The sequence below is a fragment of the Mustela putorius genome, unplaced genomic scaffold (assembly GCF_011764305.1).
Source record: "Mustela putorius furo isolate JIRA1106 unplaced genomic scaffold, ASM1176430v1.1 tig00000929_pilon_pilon_pilon, whole genome shotgun sequence".
NCBI classification, from domain to species: Eukaryota; Metazoa; Chordata; class Mammalia; order Carnivora; family Mustelidae; genus Mustela; species Mustela putorius.
The window spans coordinates 6349227-6368668 of record NW_025421520.1 but is presented as its reverse complement, the minus strand read 5'-3'; the positions used below and the strand labels follow the sequence as shown (position 1 = coordinate 6368668).

At 43.9% G+C, this 19442-nt stretch overlaps 1 pseudogene; it reads left to right on the top strand.

Annotated features, from left to right (window-relative positions):
* The first annotated feature begins 15842 nt into the window (after nucleotides 1-15842).
* Nucleotides 15843-17470, top strand: LOC123393656 (annotated as a pseudogene).
* Nucleotides 17471-19442: the final 1972 nt, after the last annotated feature.

Below are 19442 nucleotides of genomic sequence, written 5' to 3'. Positions count from 1 at the left end.
CTGAAAGGCTATCGCAGCCGCACTCCCTGTGGGAGAGTGTTCCTGAACTGCCCATGGTCCTTTTCCGATTTGTGTTTCTTCTTATAGCTTTGTTTCCACAGGATTCCTTCCCCTCCCAAATCACACATTTCCTCTGCCAGGGTGGACCCACCTTTTATGGGCTTGAAATGGTTATATCTTATACGATTTAGAGAATATTATTAAGAAAAAAACTTCACAAAATTGCAAATGTAAAAGTAGATGCAGAGCTGGTGCCAGGCAGGTGATCTGAATCTTAAGATTTATTAGCTTCACGGTAAGGTCCTTGATTGAAAAACTACACGAAACAAAAACAGCCATGGGAACATACCCAAGCCTGTCTAAGTTGGGACGTGTGCCCTGGGGTTATTGCGGGAGGAAGTGGGAGTCAAGAGAAATAATGAAAGTTCTGCCATTGGCTGGCGCAGATCTCCAGGCAAGACCGCCGGCCTCGCATACGTACAGTGAAAGATTGGACGGGGCTCTTCTGTGACTTTCCTGGGCCTGGCCTTCCTACCACCACCAATTTGCTTTGACCCAAGTGAAGACCGCTGTGTCCGTTCCCACCGTGGGCTCCATGCTGGACCCTGCATGATAGCTTGTTCATAGTCACGATACCACACGTTGGTTCCTGGATTACTTTGGAGAAGGGGGTTTCCTCCTTTTCGAGGAAGCAGAGGTGTTACCTGCACGGTGATAGGGCCCCTTAGGGTCCTGGGCTTCCCTGATGCAATGTGTCACCGCCTCAACGTAGGGGTGTGAGTAGCGTGGGGCGGGGCACAGCCCGTGCCTCGGGAATGAATTCTTCCCAGGACGGAGGAGCTGATCGTGGGGGTTCCCACCTCCAACAAAGGGTGCCCCTTCCCAGCAGAGTTGAAAGCCACACCCATCTGAACCGGCCGGCGGTTGGACCCATTCAGCTTTGTACTTTCCAAGGCTGGCAAACTGCCTAGGACACAACAAGGAAGAAAGTGTGGGTGTGCACGTGTGTGTGTTATGTGTGTATAGTTTCCTCTGTGTTTTCCAAACAGGGCAGACCTTTTAAAGTAGATGAACATTCGAACCGGATCTTGAAGGATGGGCAGAACTTTCATAAGCCGAGAGCATTTCGGACCCGAGGGCGGTAGTAGAAATGTTAGCTGGGGGAGCCGCAGAGAAAAAAAATGGGGGCCGGAAGGTACAAAGCATGTTTAGAAGGAACACGGTCATGGTCCCGGTTGGCTAGGACTTGAAACCACAAGGGAGAAGAGGCTGGGCCATATTGTGATAAGCTTCTACAAACTTCGTTCAGGCCAAGGAGCTGGATTCAGTTGGGGCTGAGCATGAATGAGCCATCTGTGAGGCGGACGGGGACACTGACCTGCGGCCGTGACAGTGCCGGGAGGGTTGAGGACGTCTGGCTAAATGCAGCGGGAGCCGGAACAGGAAGGAAGGAACAATCGAGAGAGAGAGAGAGAGAGAGAGAGAGAGAGAGAGAACGAGCTGTAAATGATACGCAGTAATTAAGTGGAGACGCTGTGAGCAAGGATTGCAGCCAGCGCTGAGCGGCTGTGCGTGTGCGTGTGCGTGTGTGTGTGCGTGTGTGAACAGGGGGGGGGCATGCTTGCAGTAGAAACAGAGTGAGTGCGAACGAGCTAGTTTTCAGGAACGTGACTTTAAAGTTCCACTTTTGAAATGTGCCATTTCTGGGTAGAAACTGCCTATCCTAGTGGATTCTCAGACCAGCTCTGTGTGTGGGAAAGCTGGTGAAGGGGACGGATTTCTGGATCCCTCCCAGATGTACAGAAGCAAAATCCCCAGGGGGATAGGTCCTGAGTGTTGTGGGGGAATCTTTTTTAAGAAAGAAAATCTATTTTTAACAGGCTTCTAGCAGGGGGTGGGTGCAGGGGCCGGGCTGGGGCTCTGATGCCCGGCCGCGGGAAAGAATGAGCGGCCCAACCTGCCACCTAAGACAAGAATCCCTTGCGAAGCCTCCCTTGCTGGCTCTCTCCAGCCTCTGTTTAAAGAAAGAGTAAAGATAACCTCTCCCCCCGTTCGATTAAGTTTTATTTAATTAATTTATTTATTTGAGAGAGACGGAGAGAGAGCATGAGCAAGCATGAGTCGGGGTGGGGGAAGGGCAGAGGGAGAGGGAGAGTCTGAGAATCTCAAACAGACTCGGCACCAGCCATGGCCATGGAGCCCGACGCAGGGCTTGATCTCATGACCCTGAGATCTGGACCTGAGCCAAAACCAAGAGTCAGCCACTCAGCTGACTGAGCCAACCAGGCACTCCATTTTTTAAAAACTTTTTTACTTACTTATTTATTTTACCTCTCTGCCCCTTAGATTCATACACAAGACCTTCTGTCCTTCTCCCTCCATTTCCAACTTGATGGTGCGGTCTGTCTGCACATGCGTTGAAGCCGGCGTGAGGATTTCCATGCCTGTGCCTTTCCTCATATTCTTTCCTCTCCCTTTTATCCACACGGAGCGCCCCCAGTCTGTCCCAGACCAGCTCATGCCCCCAAGTCTCCTACAAAGCCTTTCCATTCCCATCAAATCTGCCGTGAACTCTGCCTTGGTCAAGCTCACAGCTTCATATTGGTACCATTCATTTGGGACTTCACGAAAAATGATAACACAAGGTCACTGTGTCCTGACTTGCCTCAGATTATAGGCTCCTGACAGCACGGGCTGTTTTTTCTTTTTGTCTCCTCTGCCATGCTTGCTAGGGTAGGTTAACAGAGCACGTTGCAATCCCATGTATTAATCTTGATTTTTTTTCTGTGGTGTGATGAGTGAGGGTCTCATGAACGCATCACCCACTGCTGGTCCATTCCCATGGCTGCTCCTGTCAACTCTCCCCTTCTAGAAAAATCCAAGGTGGGTGGTCATGGATCGTCTGCAGCTCATTTAGCAGGAGGGGGTGGGGAACAGGGGAGCACGAGATCCTCCGTCATCCCAGGGGACTGGAGAGACCTGAAGCTTGTGGTTCAGACTGCCCAGATGTAGGGGCTGCTGAGTCAGGAGCCCCTGTTGTACTGCCTATGCTGGGACAGGTACAGCCGTGTGCAGGCACCTCCATTTTTCCAGCTGCTCTCTTGGGACTAAGCACACAGCCCCAAGGTTCAGTGTTAGACCTTTCCGAAAGGTTGTGGTAGTCCTTACTGCTGGTCCCCAGATATTTCTGGCTGGCTCCCCCAAGGGACATGGCTGGATTGTGTTTCCTGCCTCTTCTGGTTGGGTCTGGTCAATGAGTTGTCATTTCTGCACTGAGCACTTCCTGGTAAGTTGGAGCCTTCCAGAGATTTCTTTCCCTCCATGATGGTGCTCAGCAATATTTGAGAAGGGGGCTGTTCTCTCAGCTTGCATCCTGGAGGGAGGAGACACTGGATAGGACCCTCAGCCAACCCAGTAACAGGAACATAAACAAACAAACAAAGAAACAGAGCCCCTTTGCTGTAATAAGTCCCACAGTTTGGGGGTCGATAGCTACCGCAGCTTAACCTCGCCCATCCTGGACCTGGTGGAGGTTGGCCAGGCACGAGCACAGGTGTCCTCGGTTGCAGGTGGTGTCTGCTCAAGGCTGACTTCTCACCCCTGCAGGGAAAAGAAGGGACTCCTGGGCTCCTACAGAAAATGCTGCCCTGTAGGTCCGAGCAGCAAAGTGCTGGAGGATTCACAGCTGCCTCTGGACTTCCTCCGAGGGGCCGTGCCAGGGCCTCTCCTAACACCAGGACAATCCATGACAACCTTGGAGTTCCTTTATAACACTCCGATGCTTGTTTGAATTTTAAAAGATTGTTTGGACTTATTGACTACTGGAAAAAAAAAATATGATGATTCAAAGCTTCAAGGCCTTTCTCTTGTTCCCACCCCCTCATCACTTGGGGCCCCCAGTAGTGGTGGTGGGGAGGGCCATGCTTCGGAGAGAGCTAGCTCTGGGGTCTCAAGTGCTGCTGAGTTTCCGTTCTTTTTTTCTTTAGATTTGCTTATATATTTGAGAGAGAGTGAGCGAGGGAGAGAGAGCAGGGGCAGAGGAGAGAATGTCCAAGCAGACTCCTGCTGCGTGTGGAGCCCTACACGGGGCTCGGTCTCAGGAGCCATGAGATCAGGACCTGAGCCGAATCCAAGAGCTGGATGCCTAACCGACTGAGCCACCCAGCCGTCCCTGGTTTCCATTCTCAGCCAACCTGGAGGTCAGCCCCTGAGGTGGCTTAAGAGAGCTGGGGTAAGGGACACCTGGGAGGCTCAGTTGGTTAGGCGTCTGCTTAACGATCCCGGGATCGAGTCCCACATTGGGGTCCCTGCTCAGTGGGGAGCCTGCTTCTCCATCTGCAGGCTGCTCCCCATGCTTGTGCTTTCTCTCTAATAACTAAATAAGATCTTAAAAAGAGAGAGAGAGAGAGCGCGTGAGCAAGCTGGATTAAGGTGGGTATGTAGCAAATGTGTAGAGGAAGTTTCAGGGCCCTGACATCTGTGATTGCCCTTCATACTTTCTAGGACCTTTTGTAGCCTCAGTTATTCTAATACACTGATGTCAGAACTTGTCTACGCTGCGGGTGCCAGTGACTGATGACAGCCGAGAGAGTGACCCCTCATCCCAGGGCCCCTGCACCTTCCACGGGGACAGAGCTCTCAGCCTCAGGAATGAAGGCTTGAACCCTAGAGCATTCCAGGCTTCCTCAATAGAGGGAAAGGCTCTGGATCTGGGTTCTCTGGGGCAGAAGTGAGGTCACTCGGAGCTGGTAAAAATGAGGAGCATAGCAAAAGAAGGTAGGTGGGCCTTCCTTTAAGCAAACTCCACATGTGGAAAAATCCAGACTTATATGAAACAAGCATCAGAGTTTGTTTTTAAGTTTATTTTAAACAGTCAGTAACTGAAGTTATTGAATAGTTCCCCACAGCTTTTGAAAATAGGAGAATTAGATTTCTCACCATGTACATTAAAGAACACTTACTGTGCAGAACATGGCCCACCCCGGGAAAGACATTATTAATTACAATAGAATCAAGCTTATTACTAGATTCTGACTCATTTTTACGAGAGATTTTGAAGTTTTATAAGGCTAACCCTTGAGTCATTCATTCTGGGTGACCTCGTAATGAATACAATACTGCCTTATGGTTTTTGGGGGTGGGGGGAACCTGTCACTTCAAAGACTAGTCACCTCAAATTAGGAGTATTTTATAGGGACACCGAGTTATTTCTAGCTTGGCCAGGGACAAAAGCCACTCAGTAGAAATGAGTCAACAAGTCCATACTGAGTTACTAGCAGAGTCTCAGCCCGGTACTGGGCAGGAGGAGTATATAGTCAAGGTGACCATATTTTCTAAACAAAACCCCCAGGGTTTTAGTATCACAGAGGATTTTTATGTCACTTATGGGCGCTAAGAGATAGTCTGGGAGGTATAATTTGGACCTCAGCTCTAGAAAATCTGGAAACAATTGAATAGGTTCCTGTGGTAAAAGAGTATATCTGAAAATATAACTGTCCAAGGGGGACACCCGGGTGGCTCAGTGGGTTAAGCCTCTGCCTTCGGCTCAGGTCATGATCCCAGGGTCCTGGGATCGAGCTCCGCATCAAGCTCCCTGGTCCACGGCGAGCCTGCTTCTTCCTCTCCCTCTGCCTGCTGCTCCCCTGCTTTTGCTCTCTCTCTCTCTCTCTAACAAGTAAATACATAAAGTCTTTTTTAAAAAACCTCAAAAACTGTCCGAGGAAAACCAGCACACAAGTTTATTTGTTCAACAAAAACCACTTGGGGTTCAGCACAATGATGACAGGTGCATCACTACCTAAAAGGAGCGCCCTGTTCGGTGCGGGACGGATGTGGACATGAGCAATGAGAAGAGGATAAATCCGGAAACAAACCCGGGAGAGGGAAAGGGGGCTACATCTTGCCTGGAGGGTTGGGGTGGGCAGAGAAGGCTTCTCGAAGCCACTGCCTGAGCCCAACAGTGAAGGGCCAGCAGGAGTTTGCAAAGCAGACGAGGCTGGGGAAAGAACATTCCAGACAGGAATCAGAATGTCTGAAGCACGAGGGGGCAGAAAATTAAACAACACACTTCTAAATAATTCATGGAAACTGGAAAATACTTCGAAATGAATGATAATTAAATAGAATGTATAAAAAGTTTGCATTTTCCAGCTCAAATCACATTTAGATAGAAATTTAAATCCTTAAATGCACATATTAGAAAAAGAAGAAAGGCGGCGCCTGGGTGGCTCAGTGGGTTAAAGCCTCTGCCTTCGGCTCAGGTCATGATCCCAGGGTCCTGGGATAGAGCCCCACGTCGGGTTCTCTGCTCAGCGGGGAGCCTACTTCTCCCTCTCTCTCTGCCTGCCTCTCTGCCTGTCAAAAAAAAAAAATCTTTAATAAAAAAGAAAAAGAGGGCACCTGGGTGGCTCAGTAGGTTGGGCCTCTGCCTTCTGCTTGGGTCATGATCCCAGGGTCCCGGGATCGAGCCGCACATTGGGCTCTCAGCTCGGCGGCGAGCCTGCTTCCCCCCCCTCTCTGCCTGCCTCTCTGCCTACTTGTGATCTCTCTCTGTAAAATAAGTAAATAAAAATCTTTACAAAAAAGAAAGAAATAGAAGAAAGGCTGAGAAATCAGTAATCTAAATGACCATTTCAAGAAATTAGAAAAAGAACAACAAATTAACCCCCCCCAAATGCAGAAAGAATGAAATCATAAAGATAAGAACAGAAAACAAGTGTTCCTGGCAAAGCCAAAGTTGGTCATTGAATAAGCCAAAAAAATCGATAAGCCATTAGCAAGAGTGATCAAGAGAAAAAGAGAGAAGGTACATATGGATAATATGAAGGCTGACAAGTGAGGGCTCCCTGGCAGGCTCAGTCGGTAGACCTCAGGGGCGGGCTCAAGCTGCACATCGGACGTGGAGCCTGCTTAAAAAAAGCGGGGGAGGGGATGACAAATGAGCGAATACTTTAGCTCCCGGAGACACCAAAGCGGTATAAGAGGAATATTACGAACAACTCGATGCCAAGACATCTGAAACATTAGATGGAATTTTCAACGAATTGTTGAATTCCCTGAAAAACACAATTTATTAAAACTGACCAAGAAGAAATAGAAACTTGAAAATTTTCATATCTATTAAATAGACTCCTGAACTAGAAATGTTCCCAGAAGGAAAACTTGAGGCTCAGATGGCTTCACTGGAGAATTCTTCCAAATATAAGGAAGAACTAATAGCAAACACATATACGGTCTTCCAGAGAGTTAGAAAAATGGGGAACACTCCCTAACATATTTTATGAGGCCGATGTAATGCTGACATTTAAACCCAACAAGGTCAGAATGGACTAGTAGAGGCCAGTCTTTCTTATGACCTAGATGCAGCTGAGAATATCTAAATGAATAAAACATCGTGACCAATCAGATTTAGTCCAGGAACAAATCAAGGTTGATTTACCATTGATCAATAGAATTCATCACATTAATAGAATAAGGGAGGAGAATCACACAATCATTTTCATAGACGCAGAAACAGCATTTGAAAAACTCAACGTCTCTTCATGATGTAGAAGCACTTAGCATACTACTCATGGGCAGTGTAGTTTCTTAGAGCTGCTGTAACAAAGAGCCTCAGACTTGGGGACTTAAAACAACCCACATTTATTATTTTATACTTCTGTAGGCTGCAAGTCCAAAATCAGTTTCACTGTGCTGACCTGAAGGTATCCCCAGGCCCCAGAGAAAGAATCCATCCCTCGCCCCTTCTGGCGTCTGGTGGCTGCCTCCCTCCAGTCTTGGCCTCCAGGTCATATTTCCTTCTCCTATTTTGTCCGTGTCACGTCTTCTTCTGCCTCCCTCCTATAGTACACTTGTGATTGCATTCAGGGCCACTCAGATTATCTAGCATAATCTCCCATTCCAAGACCTTAACTTAATCACCTCTGCTAAGACATTTTTTTCCCCATATAACATAACATTTACAGGTTTCGAGGATTAGGACTTGTGATCTTTGGGGGCCTTTACTCAGCCCTCCGTGGAAGGTAATGTTATTAACCTGATAAAGGGGGTTAGAAGATTTTCATAGTAAGCATCACATTTAATGAGATACTGCAAGGTTTTCCTTTGAGACTAGGAAAGAGGAAAGGACCTCCACGGTCACCACTTTTATTCAACTATGTTTCCAAGGTCCTGGCTAGTACAGTAAGGAGAAAGAAAAAAAGAAAAAGCACAGATAATAAGAAAGGAAAAAATAAGATTGCCATTAATTACAGTTGATAGTATTGTGTGTGCGGAAAATCCAAAAGAATATACAGATGAGGACGCCTGGGTGGCTCAGTTGGTTACACGTCTGCCTTTGGCTTGGGTCATGATCTTAGGGATCAAGCCCCGCGTTGGGCTCCTTGCTCAGCGGGGACCCTGCTTCTCCCTGCGCCTGCTGCTCCCTCTGCTTGTGCTAGCTTTTTCTCTCTCTCTGACAAATAAATAATAAATAAATAAAATCTTAAAAAAAGAATATATAGGGGAGGAGTCAAGATGGCGGAGAAGTAGCAAGCTGAGACTGCTTCAGCTAGCCGGAGATCAGCTAGATAGCTTATCTAAAGATTGCAAACACCTGAAAATCCATCGGCAGATCGAAGAGAAGAAGAACAGCAATTCTGGAAACAGAAAATCAGCCACTTTCTGAAAGGTAGGACCAGCGGAGAAGTGAATCCAAAGCGACGGGAAGCTAGACCCCGGGGGGAGGGGCCGGCTCCCGGCAAGCGGCGGAGCAACCGCGCACAAAATCAGGACTTTTAAAAGTCTGTTCCGCTGAGGGACATCGCTCCAGAGGCTAAACCGGGGCGAAGCCCACGCGGGGTCAGCGTGGCCTCAGGTCCCGCAGGGTCACAGAAGGATCGGGGGTGTCTGAGTGTCGCAGAGCTTGCGGGTATTGGAACGGGAAAGCCGGCTACAGAGACAGAGCCGACAGTAAGCTCCCAGCTCGGGGTTACCTTGAGCCGGTCGCAGGCTCGGTGAGCTCGGAGCGCGGCCGGAGGTCAGGCAGACGGGAGTAACTGGGCGCTGTTCTCTGAGGGTGCACTGAGGAGTGGGGCCCTGGGCTCTCGGCTCCTCCGGGCCGGAGACCAGGAGGCCGCCATTTGTATTCCCGTCCTCTGGAACTCTACGGAAAGCGCTCAGGGAACAAAAGCTCCTGAAAGCAAACCCGAGCGGATTACTCACCCCGGCCCCGGGTAAGGGCGGTGTAATTCCGCCTGGGGCAAAGACACTTGAGAATCACTACAACAGGCCCCTCCCCCAGAAGAACAACAAGAAATCCAGCCGAGACCAAGTTCACCTACCAAGGAGTGCGGTTTCAATACCAAGGAGAGCAGCAGAATTCCAGAGGAGGAGAAAGCCAAGCACGGAACTCATGGCTTTTTTCCTGTGATTTTTTTTAGTCTTGCAGTTAATTTAATTTTTTCTTTTTCATTTTTTTTTTTTTTCTCGCCTTCGGGTAAAATTTTATTTTTTTTAACTGTTACCTTTTCTCTTTTTAACGATTTTTTACTAGTTTATCTAATATATATATATATATATATATTTTTTACATTTTTCTTAGGTGTTTTTTCTTTTTTTAAAATTCTTTTCTTTTCTTTTTTTTTTTTTCTTTTTTTTTTTTTTTTTTTTTTTTTTTTTTTTTTTTTTTTTTTCTTTTTTTTTTCTCTCTTCCTTTTTGAACCTCTTTTTATCCCCTTTCTCCCCACTCACGATTTTGGATCTCTTCTAATTTGGTTAAAGCATATTTTCCTGGGGTTGTTGCCACCCTTTTAGTATTTTACTTGCCCCTTCATTTACTCTTATCTGGACAAAAAATGACAAGACGGAAAAATTCAACACAAAAAAAAGAACAAGAGGCAGTACCGAAGGCTAGGGACCTAATCAATACAGACATCGGTAATATGTCAGATCTAGAGTTCAGAATGACAATTCTCAAGGTTCTAGCCGGGCTCGAAAAAAGGCATGGAAGATATTAGAGAAACCCTCTCGAGAGATATAAAAGCCCTTTCTGGAGAAATAAAAGAACTAAAATCTAACCAAGGTGAAATCAAAAAAGCTATTAATGAGGTGCAATCAAAAATGGAGGCTCTCACTGCTAGGATAAATGAGGCAGAAGACAGAATTAGTGATATAGAAGACCAAATGACAGAGAATAAAGAAGCTGATCAAAAGAGGGACAAACAGCTACTGGACCACGAGGGGAGAATTCGAGAGATAAGTGACACCATAAGACGAAACAACATTAGAATAATTGGGATTCCAGAAGAAGAAGAAAGTGAGAGGGGAGCAGAAGGTATACTGGAGAGAATTATTGGGGAGAATTTCCCCAATATGGCAAAGGGAACGAGCATCAAAATTCAGGAGGTTCAGAGAATGCCCCTCAAAATCAATAAGAATAGGCCCACACCTCGTCACCTAATAGTAAAATTTACAAGTCTCAATGACAAAGAGAAAATCCTGAAAGCAGCCCGGGAAAAGAAGTCTGTAACATACAATGGTAAAAATATTAGATTGGCAGCTGACTTATCCACAGAGACCTGGCAGGCCAGAAAGAGCTGGCATGATATTTTCAGAGCACTAAACGAGAAAAACATGGAGCCAAGAATACTATATCCAGCTAGGCTATCATTGAAAATAGAAGGAGAGATTAAAAGCTTCCAGGACAAACAACAACTGAAAGAATTTGCAAATACCAAACCAGCTCTACAGGAAATCTTGAAAGGGGTCCTCTAAGCAAAGAGAGAGCCTACAAGTGGTAGATCAGAAAGGAACAGAGACCATATACAGTAACAGTCACCTTACAGGCAATACAATGGCACTAAATTCATATCTCTCAATAGTTACCCTGAATGTGAATGGGCTAAATGCCCCTGTCAAAAGACACAGGGTATCAGAATGGATAAAAAAAACAAAACCCATCTATATGTTGCCTCCAAGAAACACATTTTAAGCCCGAAGACACCTCCAGATTTAAAGTGAGGGGGTGGAAAAGAATTTACCATGCTAATGGACATCAGAAGAAAGCAGGAGTGGCAATCCTTATATCAGATCAATTAGATTTTAAGCCAAAGACTATAATAAGAGATGAGGAAGGACACTATATCATACTCAAAGGGTCTGTCCAACAAGAAGATTTAACAATTTTAAATATCTATGCCCCCAATGTGGGAGCAGCCAACTATATAAACCAATTAATAACAAAATCAAAGAAACACATCAACAATAATACAATGATAGTAGGGGACTTTAACACTCCCCTCACTGAAATGGACAGGTCATCCAAGCAAAAGATCAGCAAGGATATAAAGGCCTTAAATGACACACTGGACCAGATGGACATCACAGATATATTCAGAATATTTCATCCCAAAGCAACAGAATACACATTCTTCTCTAGTGCACATGGAACATTCTCCAGAATAGATCACATCCTCGGTCCTAAATCAGGACTCAACCGTTATCAAAAGATTGGGATCATTCCCTGCATATTTTCAGACCACAATGCTCTAAAGCTAGAACTCAACCACAAAAGGAAGTTTGGAAAGAACCCAAATACATGGAGACTAAACAGTATCCTTCTAAAGAATGAATGGGTCAACCGGGAAATTAAAGAAGAATTGAAAAAAATCATGGAAACAAATGATAATGAAAACACAACGGTTCAAAATCTGTGGGACACAACAAAGGCAGTCCTGAGAGGAAAATATATAGCGGTACAAGCCTTTCTCAAGAAACAAGAAAGGTCTCAGGTACACAACCTAACCCTACACCTAAAGGAGCTGGAGAAAGAACAAGAAAGAAACCCTAAGCCCAGCAGGAGAAGAGAAATCATAAAGATCAGAGCAGAAATCAATGAAATAGAAACCAAAAAAACAATAGAACAAATCAACGAAACTAGGAGCTGGTTCTTTGAAAGAATTAATAAAATTGATAAACCCCTGGCCCGACTTATCAAAAAGAAAAGAGAAAGGACCCAAATAAATAAAATCATGAATGAAAGAGGAGAGATCACAACTAACACCAAAGAAATACAAACTATTATAAGAACATACTATGAGCAACTCTACGGCAATAAATTTGACAATCTGGAAGAAATGGATGCATTCCTAGAAACATATAAACTACCACAACTGAACCAGGAAGAAATAGAAAGCCTGAACAGACCCATAACCAGTAAGGAGATTGAAACAGTCATTAAAAATCTCCAAACAAACAAAAGCCCAGGGCCAGACGGCTTTCCGGGGGAATTCTACCAAACATTTAAAGAAGAACTAATTCCTATTCTCCTGAAACTGTTCCAAAAAATAGAAATGGAAGGAAAAACTTCCAAACTCATTTTATGAGGCCAGCATCACCTTGATCCCCAAACCAGACAAGGATCCCACCAAAAAAGAGAGCTATAGACCGATATCCTTGATGAACACAGATGCGAAAATACTCAACAAAATACTAGCCAATAGGATTCAACAGTACATTAAAAAGATTATTCACCACGACCAAGTGGGATTTATTCCAGGGCTGCAAGGTTGGTTCAACATCCGCAAATCAGTCAATGTGATACAACACATCAATAAAAGAAAGAACAAGAACCATATGATACTCTCAATAGATGCTGAAAAAGCATTTGACAAAGTACAACATCCCTTCCTGATCAAAACTCTTCAAAGTGTAGGGATAGAGGGCACATACCTCAATATCATCAAAGCCATCTATGAAAAACCCACCGCAAATATCATTCTCAATGGAGAAAAACTGAAAGCTTTTCCGCTAAGGTCAGGAACACGGCAGGGATGTCCATTATCACCACTGCTATTCAACATTGTACTAGAGGTCCTAGCCTCAGCAATCAGACAACAAAAGGAAATTAAAGGCATCCAAATCGGCAAAGAAGAAGTCAAATTATCACTCTTCGCAGATGATATGATACTATATGTGGAAAACCCAAAAGACTCCACTCCAAAACTGCTAGAACTTATACAGGAATTCAGTAAAGTGTCAGGATATAAAATCAATGCACAGAAATCAGTTGCATTTCTCTACACCAACAGCAAGACAGAAGAAAGAGATATTAAGGAGTCAATCCCATTTACAATTGCATCCAAAACCATAAGATACCTAGGAATAAACCTAACCAAAGAGACACAGAATCTATACTCAGAAAACTATAAAGTACTCATGAAAGAAATTGAGGAAGACACAAAGAAATGGAAAAATGTTCCATGCTCCTGGATTGGAAGAATAAATATTGTGAAAATGTCTATGCTACCTAAAGCAATCTACACATTTAATGCAATTCCTATCAAAGTACCATCCATCTTTTTCAAAGAAATGGAACAAATAATTCTAAAATTTATATGGAACCAGAAAAGACCTCGAATAGCCAAAGGGATATTGAAAAAGAAAGCCAACGTTGGTGGCATCACAATTCCGGACTTCAAGCTCTATTACAAAGCTGTCATCATCAAGACAGCATGGTACTGGCACAAAAACAGACACATAGATCAATGGAACAGAATAGAGAGCCCAGAAATAGACCCTCAAATCTATGGTCAACTAATCTTCGACAAAGCAGGAAAGAATGTCCAATGGAAAAAAAAAGACAGCCTTTTCAATAAATGGTGCTGGGAAAATTGGACAGCCACATGCAGAAAAATGAAATTGGACCATTTCCTTACACCACACACAAAAATAGACTCAAAATGGATGAAGGACCTCAATGTACGAAAGGAATCCATCAAAATCCTTGAGAACACGGGCAGCAACCTCTTCGACCTCTGCCGCAGCAACATCCTCCTAGGAACAACGCAAAAGGCAAGGGAAGCAAGGGAAAAAATGAACTACTGGGATTTCATCAAGATCAAAAGCTTTTGCACAGCAAAGGAAACAGTTAACAAAATCAAAAGACAACTGACAGAATGGGAGAAGATATTTGCAAACGACATATCAGATAAAGGACTAGTGTCCAGAATCTATAAAGAACTTAGCAAACTCAACACCCAAAGAACAAATAATCCAATCAAGAAATGGGCAGAAGACATGAACAGACATTTCTGCAAAGAAGACATCCAGATGGCCAACAGACACATGAAAAAGTGCTCCATATCACTCGGCATCAGGGAAATACAAATCAAAACCACAATGAGATATCACCTCACACCAGTCAGAATGGCTAAAATCAACAAGTCAGGAAATGACAGATGCTGGCGAGGATGCGGAGAAAGGGGAACCCTCCTACACTGTTGGTGGGAATGCAAGCTGGTGCAGCCACTCTGGAAAACAGCATGGAGGTTCCTCAAAATGTTGAAAATAGAACTGCCCTATGACCCCGCAATTGCACTATTGGGTATTTACCCTAAAGATACAAATGTAGTGATCCAAAGGGACACATGCACCCGAATGTTTATAGCAGCAATGTCCACAATAGCCAAACTATGGAAAGAACCTAGATGTCCATCAACAGATGAATGGATCAAGAAGATGTGGTATATATACACAATGGAATACTATGCAGCCATCAAAAGAAATGAAATCTTGCCATTTGCAACAACATGGATGGAACTAGAGCGTATCATGCTTAGCGAAATAAGTCAAGCAGAGAAAGACAACTATCATATGATCTCCCTGATATGAGGAAGTGGTGATGCAACATGGAGGCTTAAGTGGGTAGAAGAATAAATGAAACAAGATGGGATTGGGAGGGAGACAAACCATAAGTGACTCTTAATCTCACAAAACAAACTGAGGGTTGCCGGGGGGAGGGGGTTTGGGAGAAGGGGGTGGGATTATGGACATTGGGGAGGGTATGTGATTTGGTGAGTGCTGTGAAGTGTGTAAACCTGGTGATTCACAGACCTGTACCCCTGGGGATAAAAATATATGTTTATAAAAATAAAAAAATTAAAAAAAAAAAAAAAAAAAAAAAAAAGAATATATAGAAGAACCACTGGAATTAAGTGAATTTTCCAGATCACTGGATACAAGATGACAAGACAAAAATCAATTCTATTTCCATATGACAGAAATTTAAAAGGTAGAAAAACCACGAACAGTGCTATTCCAATATCATACAAAAAACCAACTACTGAGGAATAAAAATAAAGATGTATAATCTCTACAGAAACCTGTAAACCACCACTGAGAAAAACTAAAGACCTAAAAAGTAGCGGGATATACTAAGTTAGTAGAATGAAAGGCTGAGAAAAGCAACAAAAACAGTTCTCCACCCATCTTTACAGATTTGAATAATCTCAACCAAAATCACATAATTTTTTTGTGGATATTGACACATTGATTCGAAAATTTTTATGGGCGTGCAGAAGGCCAGGAAGAGTAATGCACTCGTGAAGAACAGAGCTGGGTGAACTGTACCACTAGAGTTGGCATATACGGTAATCAGATGGCGTGGTAATGATGGGCGAGAAATTATGTGGATCTATGGGGCAAAAGAGAAAGTCCAGAAAATATGTGGGGACCTGGTGCACTTGGTGCACAGAGTAATGAGGGAAAGACTGGCTTTTCTGACGTGCGCCGCTGGGTTAGTTGGATAAACCATGTAGAAGAAGGTCTACACTCTCATCCCGTACATGAAAATCAATTCGCGGTAGACCGTAGCTCTGCATGTAAATAAATAAATAAATAAATAAAATAATATGTTTCTGGAAGAAACCTGAAAAGCATATCTTTGTGATCCGATGAAAATGTAATGATTTACTCATGAGAATGCAGAAAGCATGAAACATCAAGGGGGCTACTGATAAATCAGACCATCGCAGTTAAGAATTCAGTTCATCAAAAGACAGCTTTAAGAAAGCTGAAGGTCGGTGTCGGAGCCGCTGCTGCCAAGTCCAGATTCAGTCTCGCGCGCCGCTGACGCTCGCCCTCCCGACGTGCACTCCCGATTCCTTTTGGTTCTAAGTCCAAAATGGCAACTCTCAAAGACCAGCTGATACAGAATCTTCTTAAGGAAGAACATGTCCCCCAAAATAAGATTACAGTTGTTGGGGTTGGTGCTGTTGGCATGGCTTGTGCCATCAGTATCTTAATGAAGGACTTGGCAGATGAACTTGCTCTTGTTGATGTCATGGAAGACAAACTGAAGGGAGAGATGATGGATCTCCAGCATGGAAGCCTTTTCCTTAGAACACCAAAAATTGTCTCTGGCAAAGACTATAATGTGACCGCAAACTCCAAGTTGGTTATTATCACAGCTGGGGCACGTCAGCAAGAGGGAGAAAGCCGTCTTAATTTGGTCCAGCGTAACGTGAACATCTTTAAGTTCATCATTCCTAATGTTGTCAAATACAGCCCAAACTGCAAGTTGCTTGTTGTTTCCAATCCAGTGGATATCTTGACCTATGTGGCTTGGAAGATAAGTGGCTTTCCCAAAAACCGTGTTATTGGAAGTGGTTGCAATCTGGATTCAGCCCGGTTCCGTTACCTAATGGGGGAAAGGTTGGGAGTTCACCCGTTAAGCTGTCACGGTGGATCCTCGGGGAGCATGGAGACTCCAGTGTGCCTGTATGGAGTGGAGTAAACATTGCTGGTGTGTCTCTGAAGAATCTGCACCCTGACTTAGGCACTGATGCAGATAAGGAACAGTGGAAAGAGGTTCACAAACAGGTGGTTGACAGTGCTTATGAGGTGATCAAACTGAAAGGCTACACTTCCTGGGCCATTGGACTGTCTGTGGCAGATTTGGCAGAAAGTATAATGAAGAATCTTAGGCGGGTGCATCCAATTTCCACCATAATTAAGGGTCTCTATGGAATTAAAGATGATGTCTTCCTTAGTGTTCCTTGCATCTTGGGACAGAATGGAATTTCAGATGTTGTGAAGGTGACTCTAACTACTGAGGAAGAGGCCCGTTTGAAGAAGAGTGCAGATACACTCTGGGGGATCCAAAAGGAGCTGCAGTTTTAAAGTTTTCTAATGTACCACTTCCCTGTCTAGACTACGACAGGGTTTTAGTTGGAGGTTGTGTACATTGTCCTTATTATCTGATCTGTTACTTAAATAATATCAAAATGGCGTAAAGAAAAAAACATCAGTTTCCTAAATTTCTAAATACGAATGGTTCAGTAAACCCTGCAGCTATACCCTGATGCTGGATGATACCTGCCTTTATAGTCCTAAATGGGTTCATCTCAGAGGCACCACTGCCAATATTGCATATGCAGCAGGTGCTCTTCAAACCAGATGAATATTTCCTGTGTGTTCTAGGACTTCAGGTTCCTTCACCCAACATGCCTAGTCCATCTTTTCCAGTCAGTCACATCCTGGGCTCCAACGTATAAATTCATTATTGCATGTATCGTGCGTAACTGTTCGAAAGGATCTTCGTGTACCATGTATGTCAGAATATAGTGTACATTGCCATATAATGTAAAAAGACCATACAACCAACTAAGTGTTGTTGTACCAACTAAAATACCAAATAAAATTTGAACAGTAACTTTAAAAAAAAAAAAAAAAGAAAGCTGAAGGTCAAAGAGAAGATATTTGCGATGCATATAATTAACAAAGGACTTGTATCCAAATATAAAAGTAATGCCTACGAATCAGTGAGAATAAAGACAGACAACCCTACAGAAAAATGGGAGTGGAGCAGGCATTTCACAAAAGACACTGTCCAAATGGCCAATAAATTGGTAGATACAACCATCCAGGAAAGTTGCATGTCATTAACTACGGAAACAGAACGGTTGCCTAGCTGTGATCCAGTAACTGTGCTCCTAACAGAAGTGCACATACGAGTTCATCAAAAACAGGCACAAGAGTTTTCTTAGCTGCCTTTTCGTAATAGCAACAACTGGCCGGCAACAACTTAAATCTTCTTTAACAGGAACTTAGATAAATAATGAATATTCCTCTAGCAGAATACTATACAGCTATAGCAGGCAACAAACCTTTCTTACACGTGCTGGTGCGGAAGGATACCACAAGCAAGAAAGGGAGGCAGACGCGTCAAATCCAAAACTAGGACACGGACGGGGCCAGAAGTTAGAAGAGCGGTTGCTTTGGTGAGAGGCTGTTAACAACTGGGAGGAGGTACAGGTGTGGGTTTTGGGTTACCGGTAATGATGTTTCTTCTTTTTGTTTATAAAGGAAGTTCTAAACATAATCTAACTTTTTATTTCAAAAAGTCTCAAATCTATAGGAAAGTTATAAAAAATTGGTACAATGAACATTTTAATACCTACCGGGGTCACCAGTTGCTAACATTTTGCCACATTTGCTCTATGTGTGCGTGTGTGTATGTGTGTATGGGGTTTTGTTCCTGACTCCTTGGAGAACTAGACTAGAGTCTAAGAACAAAGGCGTTCTACCTAATCACAACACACACGGGAGGCTCGTCAATCTTGCGATCCAGGATTTATCACGCAATCCATAGTCTATATTTCTCAATTCTCCCGATGACATCGTCATTAGCTGCCTTTTCTTTCCAGCATAGGCTGCCGTCAAGGCTCGCGTACTCTATGTGGTGGTCCGCGAGTTTAGAGTGCTTCCATCCGGTCTTCGGTGTTCTTTTGTGAAAATGACAGCTTTGAAGAGTCCCCCTCGGGCGATTGGCAGAATGGTCCCTGCGATCAGCTTTCACAAGATAGCATGGCTGGATCTCGCCAAGAGTATGTAAAGTCCACGAAGAGGCCCAAGGATGTGTTAACAGTTAGGATAATGGTTTACTTTTAGAGAGAAGGATTTGTCTGATCGTTTCCTCATTATCTGAAGTTCAATATTTTGGCAAAATGACTACATAGGTGATACTATGTCCTTCTCACGTTTTATGTTATATTTATGTCTATGTGTTATATGTGTGTGTGTGTGTGTGTACATATATATATTTATCTTATGTCCGTGCGTTGCCGAAAAAGGCAATGATGCCACTTGGCTCCGCTACTGATGAAGCTGAATTTGATGATTCTGTTAAAATGATGGTTGACGGATTTTTCTGTACCCTGTTTCCCAACCATCCTCACCTTGCAAAGTTAGCATCCTTTAATCATTCTTACCAAGATCGATTACTACACTGATGGTCATAAAATGGTGATTTGATATTTCTATCAGTCCTTTTACATCGATTAGTTGACGTTTTGGGAAAGAACAGCTTTCCTTTCTCCACCTACAATTTTTTAAAAACCCTATTCACGGATTCTTTGATGAGCTATCACAATTCCTATCTTTGTTCGGATGCTCAAATTGTTCCAAATTGAGCTAGCACGAGGCCTTTTCATGTGAGCCCTGCATTCTGTTGACTTATACTGACTAGTTGGGACCTTCTCAAATTTTGTGGCATGAGATGTTGCATTGTTCACTTGCTGGGTTTCTTGCCTGGAAACCATCCATTTCTCCAAGAGTTTCTGGTTCCTTTTAACGGTATTTAGTAACCACAATACAGGCATTAGGAGTGCTCATTGACACCATGT